Here is a 19,983-nt window from a genome sequence, read left to right as displayed (position 1 = left end):
CCTTCCTCCCATGCCCCATGGGTCTGCTCCTCTATAAGAAAGCAATCACCCCCTATGTAAAATAAGATTGTGTGGTCGGGGGGTAGGAAAGCCATGGAGGAAGGATAGCCTTGGCAGGGGGCATCTGGGAGAGAGACAAACACCCCCTTACTTAGGACACTTGCTCTTGAAATCCAGCCACCATGATACAGGGAAGCCCAAGCAGCACTGAGGAGGCCCACACGTGGAGGGACCAAGCCCCAGACAAGTGCCAGCTGAGCTACCAGCCAGAAGCCAGCACCACAGTGCCAACCACTGAGTGCACCCTGTCACTCGGCCCCGGCCGACATTGCACAGAGCAGGGATGGCCAAGTCACGCCCAATTCCTTATTTGGGAGCAAAATAAGGGATTGGTATTTTTAAAGGAAAAATGCAACACCTTCCTGGAACTTCAGGAGATTGACTCTAATGTTCATTTCAAAGATGAAGAAACTAAGACTCAGAAAATTTAAATAACTTACCTAAGTGGTAAGTTGGTGGTGGAACCAAAATTCCCACCCAGTCTTAATACAAAGCCCACCACGGCAGCCCCCACGCTGAACGTATGATACTACACCATCCAACATGTCACTGCCCCTCCAAACACATCGCGTTCATGAGAGCACCACTTGCTCCAGGATAGCAGTGTTCTCGGGGATTGCCTACTGAGCCATCCTGCAGATCCTTCAAGGACGTCCAGATAAACGTGTGCACACTGCACTGGGCGAAGACACACACGCCCCAAATACACCACCCACTCCAGCCCCATCTCGGCCCAAGTGTTTCTCCCAAATGTCTCTCGCTCCTTCTTGCTTTCACAGCCCCACACATCAGGCAGAGTCCTACTGAAATGCCCTCGTCGCTGTGACCTTTCTCTAGCCAAAACTGATTTCTCTCAAAATTACTTGTTCTGTGGTACCCAATTGTTTTGCTTGTACCGTTATTAAAACTTATTTTTTCCTGCCTTGTAAAAGTTGTTCTTCCCATTTAGAAATAGTGTTTATGTAACTTTTGATAATTAAAATACAATCTGGATTAATTTGTCTGTCAAATAAATGCTCTTTTAAAAAGAAATTCATCATTAGATTACAACACTTTCTACTGAAGGTTCTTGGTATATATACCAGTGGCATATTGTTTAGTATAGCTAGTTGTTTACATGTTGTAGGGAAGATCTTGTGGCCATCTTTCCAACCCCCACTCTCGGAAGCTACCCTTTTTCCTCCATTCCCATGACTTTTAGAATGAAATTTCCCTGAGGACAGGGACATCACTTTGCCCACTGCTATATCTCGGTGCCTAGAACAGTACTAGGTACTGGGGAAATGCTTCAGAAATATTTGTTGAATTAATGATTTTAGCAGCGAGTCCTCAGTAGTCAACTGATCTCAACCCTCTGGCTACTCAGCCAATAAGCAGTCCATTAAGGTGTCAATATTCGGAACTGGAACAAGAAAGAATGAGAGTCTCTGTCCAATTGACTAGACCCGTAATATGTACCCTCAGGAGCACTCTCTTCTGTCATATAGACCCAAGATGCCCAGGAAGCTTGTCTTCAAACAAGGCAAGGATCACAGGAAAAGGACAATCTTTTCAACAAATGGTGCTGGGAAAACTGCATATCCCTTTGCAAAAAATTGAAGTTGGACTTTCACCTTACACTATATACAAAAATTAACTCAAATTAATCAAAGACTTAAATGTAAGAGTTAAAACTATAAAAATCTTAGAAGAAAACATAAAGTAAAAGCTTCATGACATTGGATTTGACAGCGTTTCTTGAATACAACACCAAAAGAACAGGCAACAAAAGAAAAAAATTGATAAACTGGACTTCATTGAAATTAAAAACTTTTGTGCATCAAAGGACACTACCGGGCCCGCCCCATGGCTTAGTGGTTAAGTGCATGCGCTCCGCTGCTGGCAGCCTGGGTTCCAGTCCCGGGCGCGCATCAACGCACCGCTTCTCCGGCCATGCTGAGGCCGCATCCCACATACAGCAACTAGAAGGATGTGCAGCTATGACATACAACTATCTACTGGAGCTCTGGGGGGAAAAATAAAAATAAATAAAATGTTTAAAAAAAAAAAAAAAGGACACTACCAACAGAATGAAAAGGCAACCTATGGGAATGGGAGAACATATTTCCAAATCATATATCTTATAAGGGATTAATATCTAGAGTATGTACAGAACTCCTACAATTCACCAACAATAAAACTAACAATTCCATTGAAAAATGGGCAAAGGACTTGAATAGATATCTCCCAAGAAGATATACAAATGGCCAATAAGCACATGAATAGATGCTCAACATCACTAATCATTAGAGGAATGCAAATTAAAACCACAACGAGGTATTACTTCATATCCATTAGGATGGCTATTATCAAAAAAACAGAAAGTAACAAAATGTTGACAGGAGGCGGAAAAAATAGAACCCCTGTGCACCGCTGGTGGGAATGTAAAATGATGCCGGTGCTGTGGAAAACAGTATGATGATTCCTCAAAAAATTCAACATAGAATTACCCTATGATCCAGCAATTCCACTTCAGGCTATATACACAAAAGAATTGAAAGCAGGATAGGTATTTGCACACCCATGTTCATGGCGGCATTAGTCCAAATAGCCAAAAGGTGGAAGCAACCCAAGTGTCCATCAGTGGAAGAACTGGATAAAAAAAGGTGGTCTATCCACCCAATGGAATACTATTCAGCCTGAAAAAGGAAGGAAATTCTGACACCTGCTACAATATGGATGAACCTTGAGGACATTAGGCTCAGTGAGATAAACCAGTCACAAATGGACAAATATTGTCCACTTATATGAAGTTCCTAGAGCATTCAAGTTCATTGAGACAGAAAGTAGAGTAGTGGTTATCAGGGGCTGGGGGGAGGGGAATAGGAGTTAGCATTTAATGGGAACAGCATTTCAGTTTGGGTTGATGAAAAAAGTATGGAGATGGATGGTGGTGATGGTTCCATAACATGAATGTACTTAATGCCACAGAATTGTACACTTAAAATAGTTAAAATGGTAAATTTTATGTCATGTATATTTTGCTATAACAACAAAAACAAAGTCACAGGAAACAACAAAGAGAAGACGAAGTTCTGAAGCATTCACGTCCTTGGTTCCAGCCGCATCTTGACCCCCAGGTGGCACGAAACACTGGTTTCTCTAGGTGGTTTCTGTTGCTTGCAATCCAAGTAATTCTAAGACCTCCCACTGAGATCATAAGGACTTGGAGAACATGGTCCTATCTCACCATTGAAATGAGATGATTATTGATGAAAAACTATAAATATATAGACAGCGAGGGAAGAGGGAGCATCATTCTCGGAAGTTCCTCTCTATGTCAGTAGCCTTTGCCTGCCTCACTGCAGCTCTAACAGCGACTTTGTGTGTGGTAAGTTGGTTGAATCAAGGGTGTGAGATAAGAGATAATAAGCTCCCCAAATTCATCTAGGATAGAAAAAAATGCTTTCCCTGAAAACTAGTTACTGTAATGTTGTAGCAACTGAGAAACTGAGCCTGGGAAAGCGTACCAGCTCCTCTGCCAGTTGGCACTGCCTGGACCCCCTCAGTAACCATGGTAACCACTGATACGTGGGTAAAAAGGAAACAAAAAGGCATTAACTTTTAATGCCCCTATAGCTGGTTTAATCAGTCTTTGCCTGAGCACCAGACATTTTTACCAAAACCAAGGAAAGAAGGACTGAATTATAAAATTTTAGTGAGGATATTATGAATTACAAAACATTAATGAGGATACTATAAATGAGAACACAAATTAGAAGTTAGGCAATAAATTAAAATTGCTTCATCCTTGAAATGGTTTAAGTCTAATATGATGGACTCTGAAGTAATAAAAAAGACATTAAAAAAAACAGTACCTTATTGCCCAATGCCCTCTATCTCGAAAAACAATTGCTTCTAGATGCATCAGGAAGTTGTAAGTACTAGTAATATTCTAGTTCCTAAATTGAGTGTTGATTTTATTGTTCTTTTAATTTTACACATACACTAAATATTGTCTTTTGCATCTAAGATTTATTTCAGAATAAGATTTTATATAAAAAAAATAGATAGAGGGGCCGGCGCAGTGGCGCAGCAGTTAAGTGCGCGGGCTCGGCTTTGGCGGCCCGGGCTTCGCAGGTTCGGATCCTGGGCGCGCACTGACACACCGCTTGTCAAGCCATGCTGTGGCGGCATCCCATATAAAGTGGAGGAAGATGGGCGTGGATGTTAGCCCAGGGCCAATCCTCCTCAGCAAAAAGAGGAGGATTGGCATCAGGTGTTAGCTCAGGGCTGGTCTTACTCACACAAAAAAAAAAAAAAAAAAAGAGAAAAACAAATAGGTAGAAGCAGCCCCCCTTTCAAATTATCAGGCCTGGGTCTCAGGCCAACCTAGAGTAGAGGAAAATAAGTTGCAGCTCAAAGGAAAAAAAATTCCACGAGACCCCGAGACTCTCAGACTCACGGGAGATCTTGTTAACACACCCGGTGTGGGGCCCACCCCAGAGGTCCTGACCCAGCAGGTCCAGGTGGGCCTCAGAATCTGCATTTCTGGTAAGTGCTGCTGACTGCTGCTGCTCCAGGCCCCTTGGGAGCCTGAGCTCTGAACAGTGCAGTCTGACATCAAGCGGCCCCACTGTCTGTATCTGTTTGACTCTGTCATTATGTGGGGTCACACCACTAGGTGCCACAGTGGGCTGACTTCTCCTTTCAAAAGCAGTATGCTGTTTTGTGAATGATGGAATCAGTAACTTCTTTTTCCTTTTGCTCCAATGTTCTTCCCTTCATTTTCATTTTCGCTTTTATTTTTGTTTAAGTTTCACAGGCACCCAGTTCACAGGGTCAAATCACTGGAAAGTTAAAGAATTAAACGATTTTCCTTTTCTCCCAGCATACTGAAGACATTGTATTCATCCTGCAATAAAAAATATATATAATATACAAAATTAAACAGACATTCCATTCTCTGAAGTTTTTCCGTGGATTCAGCTATGTATTGAACCACCAACACAAAGTCTGAAATAAACACAATTGTGACAAGTTAAAACAGCGTTGTATTTGACGTCCATATTAAGTGCCCACGATGCAGGTTTTCAGTAGTGCCTACTCCTAGGAAGGACGCATCATTTCCTAGTATCTTTAAGACTGCATTCAGGAAAGGTGTTCTCTTATTTTCTTCTTTCCTGTTGCCTATTAACTATCTTTTTTTTCCATTTTATTTGCTAGTTTAAGAGGTATGAGAAAAGCCCACATTTCAGGATCACACCTTTCCAGGGCCCCTCGCCCTGGCTCTCCCTGAGAGTGGCCAGTCTTCCCCAGCCCCAGCCGCTCCCTGCACCCTACAGCCAGCCACGTGCTGGAGCTGACCCAGTGCTTAGTTACTAGGACTCCTGGGAGCCTGTTGTTAAACAATTGGAGCTTGAAATCTGGCCCTGGGGGAGTATTTACACGGAGGAAATGGGCAAACGCTACTAGAGCTTCCTCCACCCTCCAGAGCCGGTTCTTAACATTTACCTAAAACACCACTGCCTACAAACCTACAGCAACAAAAAAACCAGAAATCGCTGTCTCTGAAACCACCGCTTATAATAGAAGCAGCAAGCCCTCTCGTGGCTGTTGCCAGAATTGCAGAGGATGAGAGGAGATGGTAACAAGATCAAGGTTTCATCCCAAACCTTTTACAAGAGGCTTTAGGAGAGTGTTGATTGCTTAGTTTAAGGTCTGCTGCCTTGGGGCAGACTTTCCTCAAACCACCCGAGGACGCCACTTACATATCTCTTTCTCAAGAGTTGAAAATAGCTTCTTATGAAGAGTAGCCTTTTGTTCCTGTTAGTGTAGAAGGGCTACATTATTACTTTTTCAGAACATGCATTTTCTGTGGGTTACTGTGGGCATGGCACAGGCAAGACAGTGTGCCCTGAAGCTATCTGTGTCCCTTAGCCGTCCGATGAACCCATGTGAGGAAGGCAGACCAGTCAACACTGCCTATTAAAACACAAACCCCACCAGGCCACCTCCCTCCTTAACGCCCCCCAATGGTTTCCTGTTGTTTCTACAACAAAACCCAAATTCCTCACAAAGTCCACAGCTGGCCCAGTCCAGGGCCACCTAGGTCCTGCTGGTTCTCGAGCTCTGCTCCCTCCCTCCCCTTCCCCCAGCTGTCCCCTTCTGTTATGCAGGTGTCAGCTCAAAGGCCACTCCTCAGTGGGGCTTTTTCTGGGGGTGTGCTGTGAACCAGCACCCACCCCTCTGTCCATCGACCACCTCACCAGGTTGGCTTGCCTCTGCCCACCTGTCTCTACCTGGAGTCACCTGTTTCTCTGTTGACCGTCTGACGGCCGAGTGGGATGGAAGCTGGGATCTCAGCATGAGTAAAGCCTTTGTCTGTCTTACTCACAAGGCTTCCCCCGCGGCAGGCTCCTGGCATGAATCGTCAGGAAGGTGACAGATGTCCACAGACAAAAGTACTGGGAGCCCAGGCCCACCAGCCTCCCACCTGGGTGTAGGGTGACCAACCCGGCCCAGCTTGCCAGGGGCTGTCTGTGTTTTGGCACTGAAAGCCCCTACCACGGGAAACCCCTTAGCCATGGTCACCCTATAACTGGGTATCTACATTAACTAGAATCACCTTCTGGAGTGATTGTGAAAAACAGATGACACTAAAATATTTTTGTATATATCAAAGCTTCCTCTGAATAACAGAATTAAACTTGCAGATTATCTTAACACTCTGTGAAAAGTTAGTTGAATTAGCAGAATTAACCTATCTTAGCATACCCATGTGTATTTGCCTTAGCACTTAAAATATATATGCAACATATTGTTTAAAAAAAACGATCATATTGCTTTTCACAGGTAGTGTTTTTAATTTTAAATGTCATTGCAGAAATAATGTGTTACAAACTCTGCACGCATGACTCATGGCTGGTGGGGTTTGAAACTTCCCACTTGAAGTCACTTTGATTCCTAAAATAAGTTTATTATGTGTTTCTTTTACATCACATCTTCCTGATAACTCAAAATATTGAGTTTTTCATGTTTTATTTTCAAAAGAAATATTCTTCAGCATTTCTATTTCTCCTTGAAATTGGAGGGAGGACCACTGTCAGAAGTGATTACGCTGCTGACATGGGCTAAGCCATCAGAGTCATCTAAGTTGGGAAGGGATTGGTTGGCCTTCTGTTTACATGTATCAAAATGACTCGATGAGGGCATCAAACATTTCAAAAGATAAATTTTAAATCCGAATCTGTATTTAGTGAATTAAAATGCAGCCAAGTGCAATCTGAAACCGTCCACAGCGTACAGAAGAGCTTCTGATCTCTTTGCTGAAAACGTGCTGGAGGCCAGCAAAATACTTCTGACTGCTGTTTGTATTATTCCATTGTTGAGAAGACTGCTGGCAGAGAGAGAGCTGAGGCTGGGGGCTGTGGGGACTTGGGACAGTGACGTGGATAAACATCAGCCTCTCCCTTTCCAGAAAGTCCTCGCTCTCTTCCTCTTCAGGACTCACCTGCCCTCTGAAACCAGGAAGAGCCTGCAGGCGGGGAGAGGGGCACCGAGGTGGCGTGTGAGCTCTGCCAGTCCACACTGCCTGCTGACCTTGCAAAAGGAGCGTGGCTCTCCCCTCCCTTCCCCACCTGGGGTCCATCGTATTCCAAGGCCAACAAGAGGCTCGCTAGACAAGAGTCCTGAGTACAGATCTGTTAAGTCACCCCCTTAGGTCACACCCATGGCATTTCTCACAGTGTGATCCAGTGAACACTCAGGCTCCAAAATCACAGGGGGTACTCATTAAGAATGCGGGTTCCTGGGCTCTGCTGAATCAGAATCTCTGGGGGGGCCCAGGAACCTGCATTGGTAGCAAATCCTCCGATGGCTCTGGAGCACACTAGGGTTGAGTCTTGGTGACTCTTGGTCTTCAGAGCATAACTAATTCTCAGACCATTCCTCCCCAAAAGACGTCTTTCCAGGCAAACTGCCATCCCAGTCGTGCCCATGGGGAGGCCCCTTCCCAACATCCTTCTCTGTGGAAAATATCCATGGGTCCGCAGGATTTGAAATTCAGCACACACAGAAGTGCCTCCCTGGCCTTATCTCCCGAAAAGCAAAGAACAGCCCTTCTCCTGGAAAACATCCCATGCAGAACAGCACACTCAGTCCTCCCCAGGTGACTTGGGGTTCACCTGGACTTGAAGAGGCCAAACTCACATTTGCCTGTCTTTGAGTCTGGTTTCCTCTGACAGACAGACGACGAGCCACTTGGCAGGTGTGGTGATCCGAGTCTCCTGCACAAATTCCCCTCCAGGCCGATGAGCCAGACGTGAAGCTTCCTGTGAGCAGCTCGCTCTCACACCCGTGCTGACATCTTCACTTCAGCCACATTCTGCGAGGTGGTTTTAGAAGTAAAGCTTCATTGGCTACTCAGAGAGAGTAAACCACTAAAGCATAACTAAGTTAGCAATAACTAATCTAGTATGTGTAACTATAGCACAGAGTAATGCTACATGTGTTAGAATATTATATAGCAGCAGACTTTAAAACACAAAAACAAATTTAGATAAAAGCACTGTGTAAGTGCAAACACATTTCTAAATATATGTAATTTAAAATACTATACAATAATTACAAATAGGAAATAAGCTATTGTCCTTATAAACAGTTTCTACTTTCTCTTTTTCCTGGTTACCAGAATCGTATTTGGTCCAGCCCGTTTTGGACTATCTCTAAATGCTACTGCTTCTACCTGAAAAGCACAAACTTTAACTATAAGACAACGAACGCTGCCTGGGATGGAAATTGGGCCTAGGCTGAAAACAAAGGCTGCCCACCTGCCCGCATGACTCGTGGGTGATCGATTTTCCATTGACACTACCTGGCAGAAGGGCACTGACCTTCCAGGGTCACTCCAAGGCGACGGCCAACCTCCCCACACAGCACCTCTCCCACCCGGCTGCTCAATACACCACCTTCAGGCCCAAACCAGCTCTCTCCAGCTCTAGATCAGCCCTAGCAATACACCACCCTCCTAGAAGGTTCTAGTCTTGCAAATCTGAGCTAACCAGCACACTGGTAGAAACTCAGAGCAAAAGGCATCTGGACAGTGGAAATAAACACAAAATTCTTGCACTTAATCTCAGAAGAGTCCCTCAAAACCCTTCTCGGAGCACGCTCACTCTTCTTACTTGGTTTTCTGTGGCCCTTGCCTAGCACAAGCACCATTAGAAGCAAAAGCAGAGACAGGGACAGAGACAACCACTTAAGTAACAGATAAGTGAATCTGCCAAGGATCAGGCAAAGAAAAAAGTCAGGAACTACTCAGGACCTACTACAACCCAGGCATTGTGTTGGCCCTGGAGAGACAAAAATGAGTAAGACCCTGATCTTGCCCTCATGTTATATACAACCTGTGTGTTGAGACTAATATATAAATGATTAACTTTAATATAATGAAAACAAAGTATCAATTACGGTTGTTTGGTACAGGTATCAAACTAGACTTGACTTCAGCAAAAATAGCATTTGCTGGAACAGTGTTGGGTGACTCAAGAAATTGTTGGTCAATCTGGACAACCAGGCCTCAAGAGCGACAAAAACCAAAGCAACCCCAAAGATCTCAGTGACAAAATTCCTGCCCTGTCACCTAAGGCTGCTATCATTCCAACTGCCTCCCATCTCTGGGTGTCTCCGCTCAAGACTCACTTTCCTGCGAGAAAAGATGTTTTTGTTCTAACGAAGCCCGGGGGTCAGGGCGACAAAGTCCCTTGGGTTGCAGCCCAAAAATCGCATCCATACAGACATGTCCAAGAGGCCTCTAGCATTTTGCAAATACCACAAACACATTCACCTGCTCCCCAGCGGAACCCAAGACGACACCCAGCAGCTGCACCCAGCAGCAAGACACGGCACCAAGTTGGGCCTACGCATTGGATTACGTTGCTGGCAAACTGCATACTTGGTTGTGGAAAGTGAGTTTTATAAATAGACATCCATGTGTTTGAGTCCAAGACAGCAGAAGAATCTTTTAATAATCGGTTATGCAGTCAACCTAACTGTTAAGCCTCTCCTACAGAGAGATACTTCTGGCTAGCCTTCAAATTGAGCATACATCTTGGGTTCTGGGCCTATTCCAAGCGACTTAGTCTCACATGCCTGCCTCAAGTCTTTTTGCCTCCAGACCTCCAATTTTGGTCCTGCCAAGTAACTGACTGCTGATAGGACCCGTGTAAAGGACCAGAACAAGCATGACGAGGGTCCCACGCCCCCCTTGCCTCTTCCCCCTTTCTGTCTTTTTGGTTACCTGCCTCCCCTGTCCCATGAACTTAAACTAGCCAGTGAACCACAGGCTAGCAAGAGCAGTAATTGGTAAATGGTTACCAGGATGGTACCAACCAACCGGAACAAGGGGCAGGAAAATAGGAACTCCCCCTCCCCTGCAGGTTTTCATTAAAATAGAAAATGCTGCCTACGCCAAAACCATAAGGATGCACACTCAACTTTCCCCCATCCTATAAAAACACCGATCCTTCTTCAGTCGGGGGTCACTGGGTGTCCACCAACTGAAGGAGACTTTCACCTCTGTTTAGTCTTTGGGCTCATTTTATTTTTATACCAGGAATAGGTATGGATCTGAAGCTCAGGCCATCTGGCTTGCAGGTAAGTGGACACTGAGATGTTCTAGCTTCCAGGTTGGTGAATGCATGGAGATTTGGGGAGAGTGGTGCACTAGGAGAGAGCATGGACGCTCTGTGACCTTCCCCATACCTTGCCTTATGCATCTCTTCCATCTGGTTGATCCTGAGTTATATCCTTTGTAATAAACAGGTAATCTAGTAAGCAAAATCTTTCCCTGAGTTCTGTGAGCCACTCTAGCAAATTAATTGCACCAGAGGAGGGGGCTGTGGGCACCTCTGATCCATAGCTGGTCAGTTAGAAGTACAGGTAACAACCTGGACTTCAGATTGGCATCCTGAGTTGGAGGGGGTCATTGGAACCCCCAATTTGCAGCCAGTCAGTCAGAAGCACAGGTGACAACCTGAGCTTGTGACTGGCGTCTTAAGTGTGGGGCAGGGGGCGGTCTTGTAGGACTGAACCCTTAACCTGCGGGATCTGATGCTATCTCCAAGCAGATAGTGTCAGAATTGAGTTGTAGGACGCCCAGCTGGTGTTCTGAGAATTGCCTGGATGTCGGGGGGATACTCCTCTTCCCCCAGACACACATGCTGGAATTGGTGATTAGGAACAAAAGACGAACCCTTTACTGCTTTTTCTAACAACTGCAAGCCTTGCCATGGTGCAGCTTTTGTTCTCATTTGACCTATAAAGGTAACTCTGTTTGTTTCTCATTGGCCCATAACAATTAAAGGAGGACTAATAGGAACAAAAAACAAGCGTGAGCCCTGCAATTAAGAAGTCATATAGATGATGCAGAACTACTTTGTTCATGGACTTAAAACGCAAAATTTAAGCTGTCTGGCAGTGAACTTGAGGACTCTTCAGATCTATGGAAACTAGTTTGAGAAACACCGCTCTTATAAGCTATTTTCTTTCACAGCTTCTTCTCTTCTTCTATACACATCTTTTGGTAACTTTTATCAGGAAGATTCCACAGTCAGATAAGTAACTAATAAAAAATCTTTAGCAGAACCCAACTTTTCACCTATGAAAAATGAACAGAAAATGCCTCAATAAGAGTAGTAACAATTTGATCAAGTAAATTCAGTAGAACTTTACAAAGGCAGACCTTTAGATTATGGAAAAAAAAACATTTGTATGGACCAGATGGGTAGAGAATTAAATTAATCAGACATCTCAGTACATGGAGCAGTGTTATCATTGGCCCATGTAAATCACCTTTGTTGTATTTGTTCTCCATCATCCACTATCTCTATTCCCACTTCATTCTTCATACAGATACCAATGGTCATGTGTCTGATACAGATCCTGGGGATATGAACATACATCATATTTGTAAAATATATAATGTTATTTTCCATATATTTTCTGTATGAAAAAAATTCCAGTTGTTTCATTTACATAAATTACTGAGTTATAAATTTAATTCTATTTTTTAACTTTTTTGCTTAACAGTTTCTAGATCTAATCGTGTCAATAAAGATGGATATAAATAGAGATATATAGCTATAGATAAATGAACCTTATGAATCTATGTGAGCTATTTTGGGGGATATAGAATCACTGGTGGGGTTGCCGTGTCATAGGGAATACACATAGAGTTGTCCCTCGGTATCCTCGAGGGATTGGTTCCAGGACCCCGCAGATATAAAAATCTGAGGATGCTCAAGTCCCTTACATAAAACGGCACAGTATTTGCACATAACCTACACATATCCTCCTGTATACTTTAAATCATCTTTAGATTACTTATAATACCTAATACAGTGTAAATGCTATCTAAATAGTTGTTATACTGTATTGTTTAGGGAATAATGACAAGAAAAAAAATCTGTACATTTCCTTACATACACAACATTGTAGGCCTTTTAATACAAGGTTGGTTGAATCCTTGGATGCGGAACCCACAGATATGAAGGGCCAACAGTACTTAATTTCAATTGTTAAGTATGTACTGCCAGATTGCTTCCAGAGAGATATATCAGCTTATATGTACTCTATCAATAGACCATGAGGGTTCCTATGCCCTAGGGTCCTCACTAACACTTGATAATATCTGATTTCCTAATTTGTGCCCATCTGATGTGTGTAAAGAAGCAGCTCATAGTTGTTTTAATTCGTATTTCTCTGATTAAAATGAGTCTGGTCATCTCTTCATATACTGTTGGCCTTTCAGATTTTTTCCTTCTGTGAATTGTCTGTTTATATCTTTTGCCAAATTCCTGTTGGATTTCTGGTTTATATTGTTTTGTAGATGTTCTTGGTAAAATGTTGATATTAATTCCGTGTTGGAATTATATTACAAATATCTTGGATCAGGCACCTGAGAAAGTTGACTGCAAATATATTTTGCCTTCCATCTGATATGGTGGTCTACTCTAGGTGTCCCTGCTGAACAGAAATATTTACTTTTCTTGTAGTCAAATCAGTCAATTGCTTGCCTTATGGTTACTGTCATGTAAATATTCTGCCTCATGATCCCAAGGTCACAAAGATATTCTTGAACGTCTTCACTTTTAGCCTCATAGTTTAATTTTTTCACATTTTCTCCACATATTGGAAGAAACTTTCTCAGCTATATACTTTCCCCACTGATACGTGGTGCCATGTTTATCAAATATCTGCTCCCCACATATACATAGATCTACTTCTACATTCCTTATTGGAATGTAGAATAGTGTAGAATAATGTAGAATAGGGGAACAGTCCACTATTTTGTTTTTCTGTTTCCCCGATCATTTCCAAAACTGATGTAGCTATTTGTGGATCTTTATGCCTCCATATAAATTTTAGAGTAAGTTTTTCAACTTTCTTAAAAAACTCTCTGGAATTTTTATTGGGATTGCAATAAACTTAGAAATTTATTTGGGGAGTACTAACACCTCACAATATTACATTGGTAGTACCATAAATATATCTTTCCATCTGTACAGATCTTTTGCTGTCTTCATAAAGATCTGGTGCAGTCATTGTGAGGTTAAGTTAAATACTTGGGGCTGGCCCCGTGGCGTAGCAGTTGGGTGTATGCGCTCTGCTGCTGGTGGCCTGAGTTCGAATCCCAGGCACGCACTGATGCACCGCTTGTCGGGCCATGCTGTGGTGGCGTCCCATATAAAGTGGAGGAAGATGGGCATGGATGTTAGCCCAGGGCCAGTCTTCCTCAGCAAAAAACGAGAAGGATTGGCATGGATGTTAGCTCAGGGCTGATCTTCCTCACCAAACAAAACAAAACAAAACAAAAGTCTTAAATACTTCATGGCAGTGCTTGCACTTTTTCACATCATGGTACACATAGGAAAAGACTGTATTTGCATGTGGTGACTGCAGGTATCTTTGTACTATTCCCAATCTTAAAGAGACATGATGTATCTAAAGCTTCTCCATTAAATATGTTTTTGCTGTAGGATTTGGTATGTAGCCTCTATCAAGTAAGAAGTTTTCCTCTAGCCTGATCATTTTTGTTATAAATCACAGTTCAATTTTATCAGATGCTTTTTCTGCACATATTGACATGATATTTCTTTTCTCTTCTGTCCATTATGCATGAATTACATTGATAGATTGGCTCACTGCTACTAAACTCACTGCCATTGAGTTTTTGAGACAAACACTACTTAATGCAATTTTTAATAAAATGTTAGATTCACTTAGCTAAATTCACATCTACATTTAAAATTGAAATGACTGTAATTTTGCTTTTCTGTTCTTATTTCCTTTCTCTGATTCTGGTGTAAAAGTTATGTTAGCCTCATAAAATGAGTTAGACTGTTTTTCCTCCTTTTCTAGTATCTAGACCAATGTACTTCAAGAGTTATCTTACCTAGGTTTTCAAATTAGTCTATAGATCAAAACTGTGTCCTGTTCATGATCTATTCCAATACCTCTCCAGTGCAACAGAAGTTGGAAAACTAAAAACATTTCATGGATTTCACTGCAGCTGTGATTCTGGATGTAATTAAGTTTTCCCATCAGACATACTTCTACGAGACTTGAATTAGATCCAAGATAAAAGGGGGGGGGGTGTATCAGTTGTCTATTGCTGCATAATAAACTATCCCCTCCCCAAAATGAGTGACTTAGAACAATAATTTATTCTTTCTCTTGATTCTGAGGCTTGGTTGGGTAGTTCCTTTCCTCAATTTTCTTGGTCTCACTGCAACACCTCACGCACACGTTTGGTGCTAATTGATGGCAGGGCAACTTAGCTCTCCTCTCCACAGCCTCTTACCTTGTGATCACATTCCAGGGCAGCATTTCAAGACGGAGAAAGCAGAAACTGCCATTACATAATGTTACGTCAGTCACATTCTGTTTGTCAAAGCAAGTCACAAGACCAGACCCAGGGTGGAGAAACAGACTTCACCTACTGATGGAAGGACTGATGAAGTCCCTTTGCAAAGGGCATGCGTAGTAGGATGGGAGGTATTTGTGACAAGTTAAAATTTACTCCAAGGAGGGATGTGGTACTTGAAGCATCTAACTTTGCTACGGTAGATAGTAGCAAGAACAAAGTGATTGTAGCCGACAGTTCTGGTGATGGATTCCTAATCTCTCTCAACTTCCAAAACTTATCAACAGCTGCAAAGCACCTTAGCATGCACTCACTGCCCTCTGATCCTCCCTATTCTAGTCATGTTGGTTTCTAAATTGTTAACAATAAATATTTGTTTAAATCTTCACCTTTTTGGACAACAATAAATGTACAGTTACTTTGCTTTATTTCCAATATATTGTGAATCAGTCTTCAACTTATTTGTATTCTTTCATTGAACATTTTGTGAACAGTAACCCATTTTCTAATTGAATCCAGTGCTTGTTTTGAGATTGCCATTGTCAATCTATTCTTGTTGCTTTGTAGGTGTGATCTGCAATATCTCCCTGGAAGCTTTTAGAACTTTCCTTTGTTTTTGATGTTCTTGAATTGCACTATAATCTCTCTACGGTTATATTTTTCTTATCTATACTATTTAGCACTCTACAAGCCCTTTCAGTCTGAAGTCTTTTATCTTTCCTTAAAACTAGGGACTTCACAGCCATTATCTGTACAAGTATTTCCTTTATTTTTTGTCTCTCTTTGGGACTCTTCCTGTAACAACAGTTGCCACTTCTCCTTCTAGCCTTCATGTCTTTTTACTCCACATTTTCCATCTCTTTACCCCTTCCTGATGCTTTCTGGAACTGTTACTCATATCATTTCGCTCACTAATTTGTTCTTCATTATATTCACACCACTTTCAGTTTACCTACTGAATTTTTTACTTCAACTCTTTAGTTTTCAATACTATTGCCATCTGACTCATCCTTAAGACTGCAGTTACTAATATTGCTAATATATCCTCATCTCTTTTATGATATTTACAACTTATATTCATAATTCTAAAAACTTAAATACAAGAAATAAAAACTTTTAAAGTATTTGATGAAATACAACGTCTATTTATGATAAAAATTTAGCAAACTAGGAATGAAAGAGTACATCCTCAAAATGATAAAGGGTATCTACAATCACGAAGCTGCAATGAACATTACACCAGCTGGCTATGACGTCCCAAAGTCAGTTTGTCTATCCAGTACGTCATCTTAATTTTTATAAGCCGCTGCTACGCTGTCTTAGTCACTACAGCCTCTTAGTAGATCATGATCTGTTAGAGTCCACTGAAGTGTCTCTGCTACTCTTGGCCCTTTTCTCATCCATATATATTTCAGAATCAAGTAAGTTCCTTGAATGTGGTATTTTATTAGAATTAGACTGACTCTATGGTCAATCTGGAGAGAATTTATATCTTTACCATACTGACTCTTCCTAAGCATGACACAGTATATCTCTCCATTTATTCAAGTCTTCTTTTACGTCTCTCAAAGTTTCATAATTTTGCTTGTCAGGGCTTTGTGTATCTTTTGTTAGGCTTATTCCTAGGCACATGACATTTGATGCTAATGCAATAATATTTCTTTTTGACTATGTTTTCTAGTTATTTGTTTCTGGTGTACAGAAATAAAATAGACTTTTGTATAGTGATCTTATACCCAGATATATATAATCAGTTGCAAATGACAGTTTTATTTCTCCCTAATTATCATGCCTTAAATTTCTTCTTTTAATTGTGCTGCCTATGGCTTCCAGGACACTGTTCAATATAATTGGAGATAATACGCAATTTTAAAGAGAATGTTTCTAACATTTCCCCATAAGAATTATATTAACTATGTTTTTTTATAGATACCTTTCAAGGCTAACAAAGTTTCCTCCTCCTCCTACTTGCTAAGAGTGGTATCACCAGCAAGTGGTGGGTTTACCAAGAGTCTTGTTTTATAAAAGAGTGGGGAAGTTTATCAAATTTTTTTTCTGCGTCTATTGAGAGGATCATTTTTTTCTCCTATATACTGTCAATGTGGTGAATTACATTAACAGATGCAATGCCTTTCTAATAGGGAACCCATGTTAAGGCGATTCCTTCCAGTGCATCCTCCACATCTCTGTTACTTTCATCACTGATGTGATTGTGCCACTTCCTTGTTGAGAACACCAGCCAGCCCCATATTAATCAAAATGACTATACTTCTTAGCAAACAGTAAAAGAATCCCTTCCCATTCTGGCTCAATCCACTATACCAGTTTCTTATTGCTATTTTAACAAATTATTACAAACTTAGTGGCTTAAAACAACACAAATTTATTATCTGACAGCTCCAGAGGACACAATGCCAAAACACGTGACCAGCCTAAAATCAAAGTGTTGGCAGAGCTGTGTTCCTTCTGGAGACTCTAGGGAAGAATCCATTCCTTACCTTCTCCAGCTTCGAGAGGCTGCCCACGTTTCTTGGCTTGGGTCACGACACTCTGACTTCTGCTTCTGTCACAGGTCTTTCTTTGACCCTCCTGTCTCCCTTATTGGAACCTTAGTGATACCTCTGGGCCCACCCTCATAATCCAGGATAATCTCCCTATCTCAAAGTCCTTAATCACGTTGACAAAGTCCCTTTTGCCATATAAGGTAAGATATTTGCAGGTTCTGGGGACTAGGACATGGACATCTTTGGGGGCCATTTTTCTGTATACCACATCCACCCTCCTGGGTTCACTTCCCCCAGCGTCCCTTTCGACGACCTCTACTCTAAACCAAACGCATTCAGCACTCTCCTCAGGCCTTCACAAGCGCCAAGCCCTCCATCAGAGAGGCAGGCGAGCACACAGCAGAGGTTGAGAGGCCTAAGTCTGGAGTCAGACTGCTTGGGCTCAAATCGGAGTCCTACCTGCCATGAGGATCTGGACATTTTTTTTAACCTAGATCTAAATATCAGATTATAGGGAAAGCAAATTAAATCACACCACAAGCAAGCAAATACCCAAAACCAGACTGTGGAATGTGGTTTCTCTGAGAAATGCACGTTTTAAAAGGTGGCATGGAAGGGAGGTTGTTTAAAGACGAAAAGAGACAAAAACCAAATTAAATGCCTAGGCCTCAGTGTGGGTGCGGATTCCACCCAACCAACCATAAAAAGGCACCTGGGAGACACTCGGGGAAATCTGAACCTAAAGTAGCTATCAGAGTAACGAGGAACTTAAGTGGTACGTATTTTCCTAATGTTTCTTGAGATGCACACTGTGAGCACAGACACAACCACCAACGCACTATTACAGAGGCCGCGGGTGGCGCAGCGGCAACCGCGCGGGCTCGGCTGTGGCGGCCCGGGTTCGCCGGGTCGGATCCCCAGCAGCACCGACTCACCGCCTGTCGGGCCATGCTGTGGCGGCTCCCACATGAAGTGGAGGCAGATGGGCACGGATGTCAGCCCGGGGCCAGTCTCCCTCAGCAAAAGGAGGAGGAGTGGCAGATGTCCGCTCAGGGCTGAGCTTCCTCACAAAAAGAATTATTTCAGAGTGAGGCGTCTGTGTGGGATCTCTTTACAGAAGCTGCAGGACAACAAGGAAGAGGGGAACGGAGGAAACGGGCCGCGACACCGCCTGCGGAAGCCGGCCGGCGGGGCGCTGTCACACCACTCTACCCGTGTCCGAGATTTTCCCCAGCGCGCCTGCACAGACGCGTCTCCCAGGAGGCGTTTCCTTCCCACGTTCTGCCCGACAGTCAGTGACGCCCTCGCCCCCTCCCTTGCCTGCCCATCCAGGTCTCCACGCCAGTGCGCTATCACGCCCACTCGTCTGGGTGCTGCGGCCGGGCCGGCGCGCAGGCGGTGCGGGATGGGCGGCGGGGACGAGCAGAGACCCGGAGACGCCCCGGGACACAGCTGTCCTGGGGCTCACGCGCAGGGACCGTCCAGGGCGGCTGGCCGCGCTCGGGCACCAGCACCGGGGCGCAGAGGGGCTGCTCGTGCGGGCAGGGGCATCGGGGCCGCGCCGGCCGAGAGGGGCCGCCCCCGGGACACCGCGTCCCCAGGAGGGCAGCTCCCGAGGAGGGCTGCGTTCCCCCGGGTGAAGACCGGGGCTGGCGGGCCCTGGCTCCACAGACCCGACGGCTGGCGCGCTGCGCACGCGCGGCCGGGACGCGGGCGCCCCCACACCAGCGTGCATCGCCTGAGTCGTCGGCTGGGCTGCGCCCGCGCAGGGCGCCGCTGCCTCTGCGCATGTCACAGGGAGGCCGCCGCCGCGCACAGGGGACCCAGCGCCCCGGGGCGGCCGGGACGCCGCGGGTCGCCGCCTGGAGAGGCCGGGGGGCGCCCAGGTCGACGCCGAACGACACGGGCTCGTCGGGGACGCGCGGCCCACCGGGAAGCCCCCTCGACTGTCCTGCGACGCCCCGTCCCCTCGTTGCCTGCTCCGCCCGCACGTCCCCTCAGCCGCTTCAACGCCCAGGGCCCGGAGGGGCGTCCCCGCGCAGTGGCCCCACACGCCCGCACACGCCGGGCACCCGCGCCTGTCCGCGGGGCCGTCCCCAGGGAGCGGACGGCGCGGGACATCCTTCACGGGGGTCTCGGGCACGGCCCCGCCCGCCGTCTACACGGCCTCCGCGCCCGCCTCCTGGGCCGCTCCCCGCGGCTGGGGGCCGCCCCTCACACCCCCCTCAGGCGACTTTCCCCCGTCTGGGGCAGCGCACCGCCTTCCCTCAGACCCTGCAGTCCCTGAGTGCGCGTGCGCGTGCGCGCGCCGGCCGGCAAGGCTGCGCCTGCGCACGGCCGCTCCTCGGAGGCCCCGCCCTGGCCAAACGGAACCCCGCGATACCTCGCCCCTCCCGCAGGCCCGCCGCCCCAACGGCTCCGCCGACCTGGAACGTTCTAAACCCCTGCGCACGCTCTCCGCGGCCCTGGCGCCGCTCTTCCTTGGCCACGCCCCTTCCCCTCAGGAAGCTCCCC

The 19,983-nt window shown here is 44.8% G+C and overlaps 1 long non-coding RNA gene across 1 annotated transcript; it reads right to left on the bottom strand.

Annotated features, from left to right (window-relative positions):
- Positions 1-3,380: 3,380 nt before the first annotated feature.
- Positions 3,381-19,521, bottom strand: LOC131420205 (uncharacterized). The gene is made up of 3 exons (XR_009223499.1): positions 11,893-19,521; positions 8,251-8,425; positions 3,381-4,954 (listed from the first exon to the last, which is right to left on the bottom strand). It is a non-coding gene; the product is annotated as an uncharacterized LOC131420205 (long non-coding RNA).
- Between the last annotated feature and the right edge of the window lie 462 nt (positions 19,522-19,983).

This window comes from Diceros bicornis, chromosome 22 (assembly GCF_020826845.1).
Source record: "Diceros bicornis minor isolate mBicDic1 chromosome 22, mDicBic1.mat.cur, whole genome shotgun sequence".
Taxonomy (NCBI): domain Eukaryota; kingdom Metazoa; phylum Chordata; class Mammalia; order Perissodactyla; family Rhinocerotidae; genus Diceros; species Diceros bicornis.
Note: the sequence above shows the minus strand (reverse complement) of the source record. Positions and strands in the feature narration are given on the sequence as shown.